Source organism: Agelaius tricolor, unplaced genomic scaffold (assembly GCF_023055355.1).
Source record: "Agelaius tricolor isolate 1412-34295 unplaced genomic scaffold, bAgeTri1.0.p SCAF_32, whole genome shotgun sequence".
Lineage (NCBI taxonomy): Eukaryota > Metazoa > Chordata > Aves > Passeriformes > Icteridae > Agelaius > Agelaius tricolor.
The window spans coordinates 1,908,708-1,927,060 of record NW_027269292.1 but is presented as its reverse complement, the minus strand read 5'-3'; the positions used below and the strand labels follow the sequence as shown (position 1 = coordinate 1,927,060).

The 18,353-nt window shown below is 42.2% G+C and overlaps 1 protein-coding gene across 3 annotated transcripts in view; it reads right to left on the bottom strand.

Annotated features, from left to right (window-relative positions):
* TOM1L1 (target of myb1 like 1 membrane trafficking protein) overlaps positions 1 to 18,353 on the bottom strand; it is a 90,144-nt gene that overhangs the window by 38,205 nt on the left and 33,586 nt on the right. For 2 of the 3 annotated variants that reach the window (XM_071451295.1, XM_071451296.1), the window contains exon 2: positions 194 to 531. The exons of the other annotated variant lie outside the window; for it this stretch is intronic. The gene's annotated coding sequence lies outside the window, so the exon portion shown is untranslated. The remainder of the gene's footprint in view (positions 1 to 193; positions 532 to 18,353) is intronic. 3 annotated transcript variants of the gene reach the window in all.

Here is an 18,353-nt window from a genome sequence, read left to right as displayed (position 1 = left end):
CCCCCAGACAGCTGCATCTTTCTCTTGAATTCAGAGAGCTAATTTGGTGAAGAAACAGCTGAAATAGCCAAAGCCAAGAAAACATCTGTGGCAGTGGACCTGGTTTCAGGCATTTTATAATGGTTAGTGTTGCTCAAAGCAACATGTGCAGTACATTAACTCTTACTTGCTAAGGACAACTGGACTTGCTCACCTGGTGGGGAATTTAAGTCCAGATTGGGTTCTTTTAGACTTCAATCACTGTGTATTTCCTTTGGAATGTTTGCTTTGTGTTGGTTTCCTGTTTTTTCTTGTGATTTGCTACATGGTAACAGAATGTGGGGGCAGGAGGATGGAGGGAGAATCCTACATAGAAAAGGAGCTGGGGACTGCATTCACTCCACCACGTTTTCCCTGTGGCACAGCAACCGATCTTCTGTTTCTGACTTCTACCTCCTGATGCAGACTGAAGAAACAAACTGTGAGATGTCAGTTGTGGAACTTTGTGCAGTACTGAAGAATCCTAAAGTGAGGAAAATGGTATCAGGATCCCTGAAAAATAGAACAGGAGCTGAAGATGAAAGAGGAAGAAGGGACTGACTTAAGAGATGAGACTGGCAAAAATCCACTCATAGTGATGCATTTAAACTGCATAAAAATAACTAGGAGCTCTTCCAGCTCTAGCCTAGAGATGGACCACAAGGGCAGACACTGTTTTCCCACCAGCATAAGAAAAGTAATACTGTAATATTCAATTTTGTCTTACCCCTGCTTTTAGTTCTGCTGAACTACTGACAAGGCAAATTCAGCTTTAATAGAGCAACATGAATAATTTAGCAACAGAATTAATACAGATAGGTGATGAAAAATCAAACTCTTTCATGTTTTAAATTTAGGTGTTTTTGAAACACACATGGATTTTTTATCTAACCTAAGACATCCCACAAACACAAACAAAGCCTTCATGAAAAGGCTGATATTTTCTGGATAATTGCACAGAAGAAAGGATGCATCCAAGCAGCTGGGCAGCAGGAGAAGAATGTCAGACACATCTCCTGGTCTTGTAACAAAGACCAGGAACATCATACTTAATTTCAGACCTCCTTGTTTCAATCGACTCTGCTTTTCCTCTTTGCACATGCTTCTTCCTCTGAGGGCTTTCCTGCTAAGACTCTGCATCAGCAGCTTGGGTTTAAGTCTGCATCAAGCTGGTTTTTATAGTAGTAAACACACTTGGAAGCTACAAAGACATAGTGTGTTTCTTGTTGCCCTGTTTATCAGTCACAGCCAACAATTTATAGCTGCACATGGCAAAAGAAATCAAACTACTACATGTTCTAAATAGTGCAGGACTGAAGTGATTCTATTCCAAGGTTTTGGCACAAAACCTGGTTGTGTGTCAGGTAAGCTGAAAACTTACTACATCTCAATTTTCTGAAAAAGTTTTAAATGACTTCTTGAAAATTCAGCCTGCAGTCTTAGAAAAGTCAAAACTACTGTGTTAAATTATCCACTTTAAACAGGATGTGCTGAATTACTTTCATTAGAACAGAAGCTCCATTATTGATGGGGTTACAGATGCTCAGGCTGACCCTTTTACTTACTCCAAAATCAAATTCAGATTGCCCTCTGAGAGTGACCAATCAGATTTTTATTTATGCCTCAACATATGCTACTCATGAGGTGAAGAATTCCTGTAAAGACTGTACATGTGCTGTTAGCCCTGTCCCTGGGGAAGGTTCTCCTGGCAGCCAGTCCAGGGAGAGGAGACTTCCATGATGGGGCTGTGAGACTGGCCGGTGGGGCAATGTTACGAAGCAGAGCAACACACACTCCCCAGGCAGGTGCAAGAGAGAGCCTTCTATTGCAAAAACCAGGCCTTTTTAAGCAGTTAGGCTTTTATCAGTTACATTCCATTTAAGCACAACAAATGTAATTCAACCAACCACCATGAACCATGATGTGAACACACAATGGTTATATAACTTGTTTTTCCACTTCCAATTCAGCTGTGTTACTTTCCCATAGTCCTTTTCTACTTAGCCCAAGTAACAGGCCTGAGCCATGATTTTACAAGGGTAACAAGGTAAATCTTATTTTGTAAGGTTTTACCTATACACAACAGGGCAGACCCCCAGATGCCTGGGAAAAAAAATGCCTGGGAAATCAGGCTGGGGGAACAGCTTTAACAAATGAAACCAGTTAACTGTGACAAAAGCAGGGAGCCAGTTTCTTTGTGTTCCGTGGAGGGAGTGGGGGCTCGTCTGGATGGTTAGCTTGGCCCTCCTCCTGCCCTCGCCTTTTTCTCTCTGCGGTCCTGCTTCTTCCCTGGCTGTCTTCCCTGTCCACATGTCCTGCCCTGTTTCGGCACTTCCACGACGCAGCTCCTTGCCGCGGACGCCCTGTGCTCTGCTACTTCTGCAATGGAGTAGACACTGCCTGCACCCAGCCGTGGCCGCTGCTTCCCACATTGCCCACAGCACGCACAACCCACAGTGCCAGCCAGGGCCTGGTGCTCCGCTGTTCCCCTCACAGAGCACCCATGGCCCCAGTGCCAGCCAGGGCCTGGTGCTCTGCTGTTCCCTGACAGAGCAGCCATGGCCCCAGTGCCAGCCAGGGCCTGGTGCTCCACTGTTCCCCTCACAGAGCAGCCACGGCCCCAGTGCCAGCCAGGGCCTGGTGCTCCACTGTTCCCTGACAGAGCAGCCACGGCCCCAGTGCCAGACAGGGCCTGGTGCTCCGCTGTTCCCCTCACAGAGCACCCATGGCCCCAGTGCCAGCCAGGGCCTGGTGCTCCGCTGTTCCCCTCACAGAGCAGCCACGGCCCCAGTGCCAGCCAGGGCCTGGTGCTCCGCTGTTTCCTGACAGAGCAGCCACGGCCCCAGTGCCAGCCAGGGCCTGGTGCTCCGCTGTTCCCCTCACAGAGCAGCCATGGCCCCAGTGCCAGCCACGGCCTGGTGCTCCGCTGTTTCCTCACTGAGCAGCCACGGCCCCAGTGCCAGCCAGGGCCTGGTGCTCCGCTGTTCTCCCCACTGAGCAGCCATGGCCCCAGTGCCAGCCAGGGCCTGGTGCTCCGCTGTTCCCCTCACAGAGCAGCCACGGCCCCAGTGCCAGCCACGGCTTGGTGCTCCACTGTTCCCTGACAGAGCAGCCATGGCCCGGTGCTCCGCTGTTTCCTGACAGAGCAGCCATGGCCCCAGTGCCAGCCCCGGCCCGGTGCTCCACTGTTCCCTGACAGAGCAGCCATGGCCCCAGTGCCAGCCATGGCCTGGTGCTCTGCTGTTCCCCTCACTGAGCAGCGGCTGCCTGCACCCGGCTGTGGCTGCTGCCCCCATGATCCTGGGGCCTGCAGCTGCTCCAGTAGTGCGCCTGTGGCCAGGGCAGCCTGTTCTCCGCCGATGGAAGGGACACGCAGCCTGCTGCTGTTTGGAAATCGCACCCAGCCCATCACGGGAGCCCCACAGACTCACCGCAGCTTCCAGCACGCCTGCTCCCGTCTGCCGAGCTGATGCTGACAGAGCACCAGGGTTCTTTCAGTAATGCTGTCCCTGTCTTCTGTTTCTCTCTCTCTTTTTCCCTCTTTGCTCTCTTCTCTGGTCCCCTTTGGTAGGAAAACATACCCTTCTTTATCAATAAACAGTTCTCAGATATAATATTGCCACATTTGTGCTTCATTTCTGTCTGAGAAATCTATCAAAAAGAATCCTTCCCAACTCCCCTTTTCAGGGAGAACAGCAGAACAGGGCACCCTGAAAATTAATTTTCCAGATGGAGGCAATGGATAAAATAAATTCCAAATTTGGGCTAATGTATTTTAAGGATCCTCTCCATGATCCTCTCCATCATCCCAAAAGAAGCACACATTAAAATATAACACTGAAAAAATCCAATGCTAACATTGACACCAAAGTTACCAATCTTTTTGGAACAATTTACTTGGTGTTTTCATTAGACCTTAAACCCATTTCACATGGATTCCCAGACCAGGAGTCCTCCACGAGGTGTCACCTTCAACTACAACTTGCCAAAAGTAAAAAAAATTTGGAACATCAGATTCTTTTACTAGATTCTTTTCTGTAAGCCGTATGTTTTGTGTTGCAGGAGAGAAGATTTAGTCACATTTCTACAAACCTTTCTTCCCACAGATCATTAGCACAGTTGAGAAAATTTGTCACAGGCATTTCTTCTCTAGACAAACCAGAGTGGAAGGCAGGGTTAATTATAGTGCCTTAAGCCACAGGATTTCTCTTTTCAATAACATTGCAGCTGCTCTCATGCTGGTTCTTTGGGAAGTGATGCTGGAGATACTTTGCTGGAGCCCTGGCAGCCACGTGGATGCTTGCAGGCAGGCAGAGCTGGCCCTTCCAACCTCTGCTTCAGCTTGATGACAGTGGTGGAATGTGAATCACTATTAGCCAGACAATATGCATACATCCCTCATTAACTCTTTTTCTAATTGTGATAAATCCTCTTTAAATTAGCTTTAAAATGCCAGTGCCGTAAACATTCCCTGTTCCTGTTTTGTCTCATGGGAGGATGATGTTTTTCCAGCACCAGGAATTACTATTTAATTACTTCACTATTTAAACAAGATTAAAGCAAAGACTTGTAGGGATCATTTGCACACAAATATTATTATAAACAGATCCCTTTCCAGAAATACTCTGAAATTTGCAGAGGAGCACTGTGTCAACAGCCACAGCAGAATCATGGAGGGGAATCTTTTGTGATGCTGCATGTAAGGAAGGTGTCGTGGCTTGAATATTTTGTTATTTAAACAAAAGGATTATAAGTCCAAGCAGCAGTATTACCAAGCAAGTAATGAAATTACTCTTTGGGGAGGGCTCAGTGTACATTCTTAAATAGGCTGAAAATTAGCCACAACTCCTTAAGAAGTCTGCTTGGAACAAAAGCCAAATTAAAATCTGAAGTTAATTTAATAATGTGGAATACATCTTAAGACTGCTGGTCCACAAGTTCCCTCAACTCATTTGGTTTAGGCTTTTTTAGTATATAGAGTTTGCATTTTACCTTGTACACGTTTCTTTATCTCATTATTGCATTCAGTTTAATATTTTATTCCTGTTTCAAACATAATACATTTATATATCCCAATCTCCCTGGCAGATTAAACAAAAGCTGCACACAACACAAAGTCTGCTTCAGAGCTGCCAGGCACAGTCTCCTATTGCTGCAAGCAGCAGCAGCAGCAGCCCTGTCACCAGCTGATTCCTTTGCTGAGGAGGGCTGGAGGTTTTTTGGGTTTTTTGGGAAGAGCTGTTCTGCAGCATCCGTCTAAACTGCTTGAGCAGGATTTACAGCAGGAGAACAGAGACATGTCCAGCCACGTTATTCTGAGCCAAATTCAAGAACTATCATTTGGAATTTGTGGTGCTTCCTGACCTTTTGAAAGCGTTCCCCAAGCAGCTGCAGGAGGATTTAACAGGCAGATCCTAGAAATGTCCAGTCAGCACAGGACCTTTTCTGCCTCTCAGGAGCTGGAGGTTCTCCTGCTGCATCCATAAGCATGCCACAAAAAACTCTCCCAAAAATCTTTAAAGAAGGACACTTTTGAGAAAAGCAAAGACATTCTTCATGGCCTGTCCTTTTTCTGTATGGCTCATGATGTCCCAGCTACAATAGACTGGCCACTCTCCAGTGCTTCATTAAAATGTGTCTCTGTGCTTCATTGACATCTGTCAGACATGGTTTATTCATTTTTCTTTCATCCTGCCTCTGCAGAGCACCATGTGAGACATGGAGTGCTCTGCTTTATTTTCATGGGGTGCATGTGCTTCTAGGTTTTTATCCACTGCTCTATACTTAGTGAGGAAAAGATATTCAGAGATGCTTGGTGGGTTTCAATAGGGGAGATGGAAAGATTCTGATGGAATCATTTACTCTCAGTACATTGCTTTGCAGCCTCAGACCAGCAGCCAAAAAGGCTCTGCTTCCTGCACCAAAGAGGGATTGCCTTGCACCACAGAGGGATTTGTGTCAGGAGGACAAATCCACTCAGATCAGATTCCCAGGCCCAGAAGCTCAGGATATTTTGTAAGGCATAGCAATGTCTTGCAGCAGTAAAACTAAATATTTTCATGGCTCTTGGGAAAACCTGAGTATATTGACATGACATTGTAAAAGTAAATAACACAGCAGTGCACAGCAAATTTCAGATAGAGAATCGGACCCTGTCTACACCAATATTCTTCACTTGAATAGCAGCATTTTGTTTGTTTCAAACGCTTCTGACAATGAACTTCAGCTCATCTGTAAAAGAAATGGGAGTGAGGAAAGAGATTTTGCCTAACATTGGATGCTCACTCATATGCCAAGGGCCAAACACCTTTCCAAAACAAATCAAACAGCAGCTGTATTTATTAAGAGCCTAATTTGCCAGACACTGAAGTTTATATTTTACTTGTATAATGTTGAATATTGCTTTTATGTAGCATCTCCATGTGACAAACCTGATGCATGTCAGACTATCTGCAAACAAGAAATTGCTGTCACAGGCCACAAGAACATGTGAATTCCTTCAGCTACACTGAAAAGGGCAGCCCTGTGTTTAAGAAATACCCTGTCTTGACTGAGGAGTGAAAAGAGAAGAGCCTTAGAATTGGGAAGCAAGGTTGGAAGGAAATGGAAACAATTAATTGGGTACTGACCAAGATAAAATAAATGCCTGGAAAGATGTACTGCCAACATGTGGCTGTGTGAGATCCACTGTTGGCTGAGAAAGGCAGCTCTGCTTGGACTTTAGGAAGTGTGTGCTCTCTCTAAGGAAAGCCACTGCAAGCTTTGGTGGATTTTGCCACAAAGAAAAAAAAAATAGAGAAAATATATAAAAAGCAGCAAACCATTATTGATTTTTATCTTTCCTTGACTATGAGCTGTGTCAGATCCAAGTAGTCTTTCTTTTTTCCCATTACCATCTCAAATCCCAAGAAGGCCAGACACCTGCACAATTGGTATAGGTGGTTGGGCTCTGTACCAGAGGCTGCCTCACTGTATAAACCAGGGTGAAATGATCTTGCAGTATTTCAGACTGTGACCTTTCAAGTAGACAGACCCAATGATTTTCAGTCAATGCTCCCTCTTCTTGATTTAGAAGCCCATTCAGAATGTAAAAAGGCCAGTTCATTGTGGCAACTCATTATTCCACTGTGCTGCTACATCCTGATAGATAACAAATGTGACCTTTGCTACAGAAATAGGTTGTTGTGGGCAGTAAAAGTTCACTTTGAGTGACACCATGAATGCTAACTCTCCTGCAGACAAAGATGGCATGGGGGCAGAATTTGCAATCAATGCCCAACTTCACAAGCCCACTGAAAACCTGGGTGAGAAAACCTCTGCTGTCTTCCTAGTCCAACAGCCAGGACTGAGCACATAGCCTTAGGCCTTAGTTTAGTGTCCTGTAAGCCCAGAAGATACCCCACAAGTGACTTTATTTTTGTTTAATGCGGTGAGGATCAGTTGAAATTAAAAAAATAAACAGAGTGAACTCATTCTTAGATCTAGAAATGCATTGGCCAATTTCTTGGTGTCAACATTGAAATTGTGTCCTCAGAATTCTGGCTGCAGCTGATGATGGTGAGCACTTAAAAGTGGAAGTGCAACTCCATGGAAAGTTCAGCCCTGAAAACAATGTGCTAATAGTTTCTAAGGAATCTACTAATTACGGCAATGTTCAGTGGCTCCCTATTCAGAAAATTAGTTCCAGGCATAAAAATTGATTCTTGCTATTCTTCATCACATCAATTTTATTATAATATTATCTGTCTTGGTATAATGAGATATTCTTTACTCTCAGGACTTTTTTTTCAACTAGCCAATTAAAGAAAAATTTGGATAATCCATTTCATGAAGTCTCATAGAAGAAAGAATAATACTATCCAATACCTATCAGGGACCAGAACATGTAAGCTCACAAAAATTGCTTCTCTGCTCCTCATTTCCCTATTAAATACAGGTACTTCTGTTCCTGGCCTTCCAAGAGAAAACAAACAAATCCCCTGACGAAGCCCTGGGTGACGTGTGACCATAAATTCACCTGCAAGAACTGATGTGCCAGAGAAGACTGTCCACCTGAAGAACACACTGGCTACTACTCTCCAAAAAAACCAGTGTACAAACTCATCAGCAAATTAACCATTCTCCCTAAAAGGAAGGTCTTTGGCATTCTGGAAATCATTACTGGTGTTTGCTCTTTAAGGCTCATGTGGTTACTTAAAAATATTTTGGCTGCAATTCCACTTCATATTGAGCTGATATTTTCATTGACACACATGAATGCTCTCTGTCTCCTTAGCCCAGCTCTAGAGGTGGTCAAATCGTTTTCTTGTTCCACCATTCAGCAACTTTTTATTTTTGATTGAAAAATCCATAGCTTTGTGAACAGCTGAAACACTGAAGTTTGATTTCTAGGAATGTGTGCCTTGAAGTTTGGCTCTTGTTTGGATCCTTCAAGGGTTAATGAAGATGGTGCTCCTGTGGCAGCATTGGTGGGAAGCAAGTCCTGTTGAAAGGCTGAAGTACTGAAACCCCAAAATGACTTAAAAACTACATCCTTAATAACCACAAGACTCAACTCAGTTCTCTTCCTGACATAGGGTCGAGTTGCTCATTAAGCACTGGTCATTATAGTAACCCGGCTGCCTTGCTATAGTACTGCTAAAAAGAACTGTTAACTTGGCTTCCTCCCAGACCAGCTTATTCCAGAGAAGTTCCTTCTGTCAGATTTCTTGTTATGAACAATCCCTTTTAATCTGCTGACTTGGATCTGCTCTAAGGCCAGTATTTTTTGGGGAAAAAAAAAAGATTAGAAGATGGAATTTTTAGCACTCAATATTTCCCTTGCTGACAGCCAGATGTGCTGTGTGAATAGACCCACAGAGGTCTGGGCAGGATTTTCAGATATGTAAGAGTGATTTAAGAACTCACATCCCCTCAATGATCAATGGGTCTCTGTTCTTATCAGACCCTTGCAAACCCAGCCTCACTCACTGCCCTGGTACACTTGCCCAAAATCCTCTGGGAAGCAAGATTTACATTAATTTTGTAGGTTAGTACTGCAGAATGACAGCTACTGTGAGCTTGGAGCCTGATTACAAGAGGAATCTTTATCCCAAAATACTCTTTCAAAATTTAATGCTAAATTAAATAAGAAGGTGCATAATCCTTTGCTGCTTTTGCTTTGTTGAAACCAGAGGCAGAAATACTTGCAAACAAATGATCAGAGGGGTAAAATATCCTATTTGATTTACCACTTCTCTAGCAGGAATCACACTGAATCTGGCTTGGGCTGTGTCTGGCTATTCGAATTTCAAACCTCCTTTATTTACTTCAAAAAGCTCATAAGATCCCAGAACTTCTACATTGCAAAACACTTCTAAACACCTATTAATCTATGTTGAAACAAAAAACACAAGAAAAGCACCCAAATGTCCCAGAAATAAAAGAAATTGGGTATGAAAATTGCTGTTTGGTATATCATTTAACACTTTTATTGTCTTGCATCTTTTATATTATTTCATGGCAGGCTGGTAGCAGTGATTCATTACATGAAATCAGAACATTACAGGTTCAATCCAGAAGCATTTGTCTTACTGACAGGGAAGGATCCTTCAGGTCACTGAGCCACCTCCCTGGAACTGCAGGAAACTGCATCAAACACATAAGCTGGAAATATCCTCAGCAGCTTAACTCCATTCAGCTCTGTAGCACCAGATTTATCAAACCCTGACTATCCCACAATAAAACAGAATCTGCCAGAGGTAAAGAAAAGCCTCAAAAGGTAATCTATGCTGCAAATCTATGTTATAAAACACAGCCCAGAAGTACTGACAATGTACCTAGCACTGACACAGATTTTGTGGGGTTCCACAGAATCAAATATTCAAACCAGAAATGTCTGGTTAGTAGAAAACCCTGAACGTATGGGCAAGACATTAACATCCATATGTGTTGTCTTCTCTACAGGGTCACTGAAAAAATGAAAATCCCTTGCAGCCATTTTCATCCAAGTTTCAGTGACCTCTGTGCTCCTAAGAACAACCCTGTTGCCGTGTAACACACTGTGAACCTAAAAATGTTGCTTCATGTCTCTGTGAGTGATACCTTATCATGTCCATGTAATCTCCAATGAAGGAAAACCCACACCTCTCAAAAGTCCAGATGGTAGTGATGAGGTTTTGAGATGGTAGTGATGAGGATGAGTTGAACTACTTTAAACTAAGCATCGTCTCAACATCAAGAATTTGTTAAGAGTCCTTCAAGAAAGAGCAGATGGCCTGGCAGAGAAACACTGCTTACCTGAAAGTGCCCTCTTAAGCTCTAAGAGCATCAGCTGCACTTCTCTGGTCCAGAAGATGTCCTTGTACAAAACTTATATCCAATTCTATTTGTACAAGACTCTTTTCTGAGCTGTGTTCTTCTATTTCTGGATCAAGTGAAAAAAAAAAACCTAACAGAATTTGTGAAATGAGCAAAGGGAAGCACTCATCTGGTTCCACTCTCTCACCAACAATAAAACTGAATTATGCACCCAGCTCCAGAGACTCTTTTGAAGAAGGTACGTAAATATAAATACAATTATACCCTATAGCCACCTTTCAGAGAAATCTGTGCAATCAAAATAAATTATTATTCATTTGAGCTATTTGGAGTTCTCTGAAGCTTTGCACTGCTTTTTGCAAAGCAGAGAGAAAACTTTTATTTGATTTGGATGACCATGATCTGATACAGGTGAGGGTTGGTAAAACTACCTCTTGATACAGGGCAAAAGACCCACTCTAAACTTAATGAACCCCTCCCAGACCTCATTCAGAATAGCACTCAGTAATTCACCTGTGATGTGCTATGTGTTTGTTCATTGCAGTCTCTAAGTATTTCTAATACTGTAAAGAATTGTGAAGCATTTGCTGTAATTTTAGAGACTGTTACCATTTAACTACTCAGACTCTGGTGAGTAACTAGAATTTCTGGCTGACCAGTAAAAAGAGCCAAGGTGTTACCTGGCTTGTCTGTGTACTCATTCATTGAGGGACAGGTGAGAAGAGAACCAGGAATCATGGTTTAGAGACAGATGCTCCACACCACCAGATGCAGTTTTTTTCCCTTCAGAGGCTGCCAATCAAATGCATGTGTAGAAATAGTTATAAACATATCTGCCGTGCATTCTCTTGGGTTATCTCTCTTCTTCTCTCTGAAACTCTAAAAGGAAAAATGCATTTGGAAGTGTGATGTGATTCTGAAACATGAATTTCTGATTAGAAGTGTAATTACATTCCCTTTTGATGGCAGCCAATGGTGTTCACACAGGCCAGATCATAACGTGTGCACTCGGCAACCTTAAACCTCACCAATTTCTCAAGTGCCATTTGAAGGTAATAAAGGAATCCGTGTTTTAATTTTTAATATTTGCAATGCCTGTTCTCACAGCCATTATATACTTTGGGAATGAACAGCTGAATCCATCATCCTGTCTCCAACTCAATCTCCAGAGGCATTTTACCTGAACCTTGATGCTTTTTTCTCCCTCCTATACAGACTTGCTCTATTTTCCCTTTTTATAACCACACTGTATATTACCAATAAGAACATTAACTCATAAAAACATTAACTCATTGGGGGAAAATTATACCATGAGAGTGCATCCAACTCCCTGTGTATTTTGACATTCCATTTAGCAAATTGTGTTATCATTTTAAGAGTGAGTCATCTCAGCTCTGAACCACTGCAAGGGAAGTAGAAGGCATGTGAAGAAGAAAATGTGAAGAAAGACACATGTATTAAATCTGTTTTACATTGTGTTAGAACAGAGTGTCAAAAAACAGAGCTTCATCTCCCACATAATGGACCTGGATGCTGAAATACCAAGGGGTAACTCTCATTTCAGGGCATTTGGTTAAAACAGCAGCTGGTGGAGTGGCTGCCTGCACTAGAAATGCCTCAAGAAATGCGAAACTAAAACCAAGGAGATGTGAACTAGAATATTTTTTTAAATTAAGAAATAAAACAGCAGAAACAAGTGAAAGTTTTGATGTTTCATCTCAAATCCCATATTAGCATTAGCACTAAACAGATGTCCCACGTTCCACAGAAATGGCAGGTTTGGCACCTCTTCACGGTTAGCAAATTAAATTATGGCCTCAAATGCAGTAATGGAGCAACCTTGTTTTGGCTACAATTGGATCTGCAATTGGCACCAGCTTTCCTTCCCTCACTGCCATATGGGGAGCTGCAGAACAAGGTGCTGCACATGTTCCTGCTGAATTATTCTGAGCCATATTGGGGTCAGATTAAAATAGTATTGAAGGAGGGGAAGCAAAATAAGAAATTAGAAGTAGGGACAAACTCAGTGTTTTCCCGAGTTCCAATTTCACTGGCCAAATTGTTCGAGATTCAACTGGATGTGAGTTCAAATAAAATAGCTACATTAATTAGGAGAACTCCCAGTCTGTCTGAAATAACACTGTGTTTTGGACAGATTGGGAGAGGCAGAAGAACTGGCATTGTCTGAAGAAAAGACAGTCCTGAGATAGACACAAACAAAGGAAAAGAACCCTTTAAATATACCACAAATACTGGGGAAGTTTTCTCCTTTTCCTCTCCTTTCCTGAGGCAATAAGATTTCAGAAGATTTGGTACAGAGTGGGAGAAAATCCGTTCTGTCAACTCACAGTGGAAGTCTGCAACAACGTGTCCACTTAATAACAATAACAACAATGCCTATCTTGTGCTTTGGATACCTAAAATAGCCACCTTAGGCAGGTCAGGCTCCATTACAAGGCCATTTTCTGTTGCTGCTAACTTTGTCAGATTTAGACCATTTGAATTAAAATTCCCTTTTTGACTCTGTCCCAGTCTGAGTCTGCCTGCAGTGTTGCCCTCCATGTGCATTTATGCCTAACTGGGATGGCTCATTCAGATCCAAAATAAGAAAAACAACTTATAAATATTTCTTCAAAAACTTCATATCCCCTGAAAGGAAAAATGACATTAAAATAATCCTTGTGACATTTTTCCTGCCAGAAGAAGAGGAAAGCTCACTATGTGCAAGGTGGATGCTACTCAAAAAATTTTCTGATGGTAATGCAAAAGTGCTTCCCCCCAGACCAAGTCAGCGATAGACACAGGTAATGCTTTTTCCCAAATTAATTTTAATTTAGTAATATTCTGATACAGAATTATTTTCTTTCTCCCATTGAAACTAATGGGACTTTTCAATTAAATTTATGGAATCTCAAATCCTCTTGTTTGTATTTCTTTAGAATTCTACCCTCTTGTGACATCTCTTAAGGCACCAGGTATTACAACCCAGTTATGCTATTTACTATTTGAAAGCCCATTTTTTATCCCTGGCATTGACAAGGAGCTGATTATTCTTATTTTCCTTTCTCTCAGTACTTTTTTGCTTCATGATTTTAAATTATAATTATTAACAGTTTACAATAAAACATGAAATTACCCCTGACAGCACCTAGAGCAGAACACACAGAGGAGCCAGACCATACTCTGTGAGAGGGTCCAGTTGACTCTGCAATTAAATAACGTTGCCATGGCAATGGGGAGATCCAGGGAATAGCTGGGTAACACTAATTAAGGACAGCATGGCTGGGAGACAGTCATGGGTGACTGCTGAGCAGGAATCCAGCCCCAGAAGACAACAAAGCAGTTTATAAATATTAATAACCATTTGCAACACCTAATTGTGAGGAAGAAGGGGACGTTACAGGGAAAAACAATGAAGGAAGAGGAGCGTACATGGCAGTGTCTGTGCAGGGCTACAAAGTGAGTGATGGCAGAGCCACTGCACTCTGTAACTCCCTTCTGTGTCAAAGCCATCGCTTCTCCAGAATTCATCATTTCTAAGGAGAGCAGGAGCCCAGGAGCCTTTGTGTCACCTGGGACTAATCTGAGGATGCCCTTACCCAGACTCATCACCTGGGACTGGTCGGAGGCTGCTTTTGCTCAGATTTGTTCCTTCTCGCCGAGGAGAACAAAAAACAAGACCTGCTGCTCATTCCATTAACATCCATTAGTGTTCTGCCACGGCAAAAAGCAAATTACTCTTCTCCATCTGGCTTGCTGAGCTTGTGAGCTTGGCTGAAGGAGGACCTGGAGGATGGGGCCTGCCCTTCCAGAGGTAATTTGGACTCCATGACTAAAGCAGTAACACAGAGAAATTTGTCTTTGTGTGGTAGCAGTGTCCCATTTGTATGAGCAGGTCTTACAGAATGAAAAATGATGGTTTATTCTCATTTTAGTAGGAAAATTCCCTCATCTCATCAGTCTTTTTATAACACTGTAACAGACCTTCAGGAGATAAAGCTGGGGTAACAGCACCTGGTGGAAGTCCTTCAGAGGAAAGAAATAAGTTCCAGTGGCTTTTTGATTAAATTCTTATGAACAGAAATGAAAAATAATACAGTTTCCTGATACCTTGATATCAGTAATGGCTCTACTGGTTATGGGAAGGATATTCCTGTCAGAAACATTTCTGCAGGTCTACTCTATGCAACTCATTTTACCTCTCCACCACTCCTCCCAAATATGAGAGAGCCAGCCTAGATTATTCAAGCATCTTAGATTTTAAAAATGAGATCTTACAGAGTTTCAGCTACTGAGCTAGCTCATAAATCCAGTATTTTAGGTGGCAGCCCTTGGCAGTGAACAACCACCCCATTAAATCATGCTGGGCAAGAAACTGTCATTTCAGTGAATCATGAGAATTACTAATTCTATTATAATGTGTGCGTGTGTGAGGAAGGTAATTCAGGAGGAGTTTTAGTTCCATCTTTATGGCACCCTTCAGAAGATTATGATCCTGGCTGCCTTTCCCTGTTGTCCATCCAATTTCCAGAGCGACTGTTAAAAGTTTCAACAGCCGCAGTTAATAAAGACAAGCGAAGTATAAACCTTTGGAAAACTCATTCCTGTTTTGCTGCTCCCCTGGTTGCTGGCATTAACATCCCCCCTGTCTCCCTGGGCGTGCATTTACAAATGGGATGCAACACAGAGGTCCCAGGGCTGTGGTACCTTCATGGTCTTGTACAAAACAGACACATTTGGAGGTGGTTCAGAAAGACCAGGTGATCATCTATCGCAGAAGAGTGACCCCCATCCAGGGAATAACATGCAGTGACTCCAATGATTCCAGAAGGCTGAACAATTGCTTTATTAAGCTATACTATACTACACTAGTACTATATTGTAAGTATACTAAAGAAATACTGAAGAAAAACTCCTGACTATCTCCCACAGTCACATCACAGCTTTGAGCTAATTGCCTAATCAATTTAAATAATCATTACTGGTGTCCAATTAACAAATCACTCTTGGTAAACAATCTCCATAACACATTCCGCATGTGCCAAACAACAGGCGCAGCAAGTAGAGATAAGAATTGTTTTCTCCTCTTCTCTGAACTTTCTCCCTGCCTTTCCCTAGGAGAAACCCTTGGGAAAGTTATGCCTGCTGCTCTCTGTGAAGAGAGCTGCAGCCACAATCACCCAAAAAGGGACCTGGCTCACCTGCATGTGCCTGAGTTGTTCCACCCAGGAGATGACCTTGTGCTTACACATGAGCTCTCTGTATTATTTACAGAGGAAAGTAAGTCAGGACTGCATTTTATATTATTAAGGCCTCTGAATTTTAAATTAGAGGCTTTTTTTTTTTCCCTCATGCATACAATCACAAAAATGATAGTTAATTAGAGAACAAACACTGTTAGCTATCAACTGAAATTCTCACCGTCCAATGACTAAAAAATTCAGACATCAGTCTGCCCTAAAAACAAATTCAAGAGCAGAGGAAACAGTTCTGTCTGAACACTACACACAGAGCCAAGTTTTTGGTAGGTTCTGATTGCAAATATTTTATTTTGCACTCAATTGTTATTTGGTGAGAGATGTGGCTGTACCTTCTATTTGACCTTAGTCATTCTGAGAGATATAAATGCATGTGAAAGATTGGAGAAATTTTTCCATCTCACCATTCTATATACAATACATAAGACTTCTCCCAGATCAAATACATTTGCACTTTTAAGAGACACTAAATGGGTGCAGACAGATTTGATGTATTAATCCACCTGAAATAATACATGTTACATAATTCAGTATTAGCACATTTAATGGGAAACTGCACAAGTCCAAAGTGTTGGTAATTTCAGGCCCATAATTTAAAAGTACCTGGTTTAATTCAATGTAAAGGAAGAGATAAAAAGCAAATTTGTTCTCTCCTCCACTAATGAAACAGTACTTCAAGGTGCAATAAAGAAAAAATTTGGCTCCACTCAGTGCAGTCTGTGTTTGGAAATGGCATACGCTGTTCTCGATTCATAAAATCTTGCATGTGTTTAGGTACTAAAGAAACAGTGGATGCTGGGTTTTGTCACCAGGGTTTGTGAGACAACTTTATCTATTTTTGCATTAGCAGATGTAAATTGCTGGAGGCAACTATTAAGCACAAGTAAACATGTGCTGCCTTTTAAACACTGTCACTGCTATAACAGACCAATGGCATGATGACAAATATGGTCAATAGAGCTTTCTTGGATTTTTTAAGTCCATTTTCAAAGTATTGCTCATTATGTCCTGTGTTTTTTTCCTATATGGTCCCTTACCACATATATACAGTCCAGTTTAAGTAGTGGGGCAGGGAGTTGTTCTCTTTGTTGCTGTGTATTTCTGCTAATTCCCCCTCACCCCTGCTTGTGAGAGACTTAACCACCATTTTATTTCCTCTCATTACAAACCAGAAGATGATCAGAATAATGTGTGATTGAGCCACACAGAAATTAAGGACATGCCTGCACTTTGCAGTAGAGCATGGTAAAACCAGTTTTAGGGAATCTGTGTGTGTGTCTAGTAAGCTGCCACAAGCAGTTTGGCCCAATACTGGGGGTGCTGTGTCAAAACACAGCTCAGGTCCAAAGAACCAGGGGCAATTAGGGGTACTTACCCTGGCACAGCTATTTTGCCCTGGTTTTGGAGCTGACTTGCAGTCTCCCCATAGGCTTGCTCAGAACAATGTGCAGAATTCCCTGCTTAAGGTCATACCAGAAATCAATGGCAGAAGCATGAAAAGAACCCAGCTGTCTTTAATTCATCCCAGTCACCAGATGTTCTCCTTCCCAAGCACAACCACCCTCTTCTCCCAGTACACATAAAGTGTTGGAGAAGTTGCACAACTTGTAACACAGTCAGAGAAAAAGCAGCACAGGCAAAACTAAATCACTCCACCAACAAATTGTCCTGGTCCAGGACTATGGAAAATCTGGCCCTTTGCCTCTATCACCATGATGGACTGGCACAAATAAGTTACACCTGTATTAAACAGTGGAGAATTTTGTTTAATAAACGCATTTTTTACTTGACTGCACACAGCCACCTTTGCTGGTGCCAGAGCTCTGAGGGGCAGCCCCTTGCACAGCAATAAATTCTAAGTTTCCCCAGTCACAGCTGAGGCTCCACTGGAGATCCTTCACTTCTGTGGCCAGCAGCAGGATCTGACTCTTAATACAGGAACTAGTGACAGTTAATGCCTAGAAGGAGAAATCCAGTTATCTGCAGCCACTAAAATAACACTGTGCAGCTTGTCATACTCAGTCCAATTTGTTCCACAGTCTCTCAGAGACACCAGGGAAATACTCCATTCTCCAGTTCAGCAAGCTTCATCTACAGTATATTGCTTCCTAAACAGTTGCTATAGTGGTGAAGAATAGAGGCTTAAAACAAAACTACAGGCTTTCCACCATGACTGCCACCAATTTCTGTTACTGAATTTAAATCTAAAGGCATTTTCTCTTTGAGATAATTGCCAGTTTCTTCTGTTTTCTCAAGCTGCTTGCTTCGGTACAATTGTGCACTGATTTATACTTGCTTTTGATTTCACTTGCTTAGGTGTAAGTGATGGAAAAAATAGCTCTAAATTTTGCTGTTTTAAACATTTCTTGAATCCATAGATAACACAGATAGACTGACTTTCTAAGTTATTGTCATCTTTGTTTCCCTGAAATCACAGCAGTTGAAACCATTATGGGTTTTTTTTTTTTCTATGCACAAACAAAATTCATATCCTTTCAGCTTAAATTATTTTTAGATGGTGAGATGCAGGAGTAAATACAATGAAAAAGCACAGTGGGTTTCTTTTAATACATTTGGAGCAAAACCAAGATGGAGCTGTTTGCAGCACACAGCAGACTCCCAGAAAATTGCACTCACAGTAGATGGCAGATGTAATAAATTTCCATGCCTCCAGCCAGAACATCTAAGCTCTGATTTCTCTGCCCCAAACCAGCAGAGTAAGAGGGACCTTTGATGAAAGGCTCTTTTTGGGACTGTTTTTCTTCAATTCATTTCCAC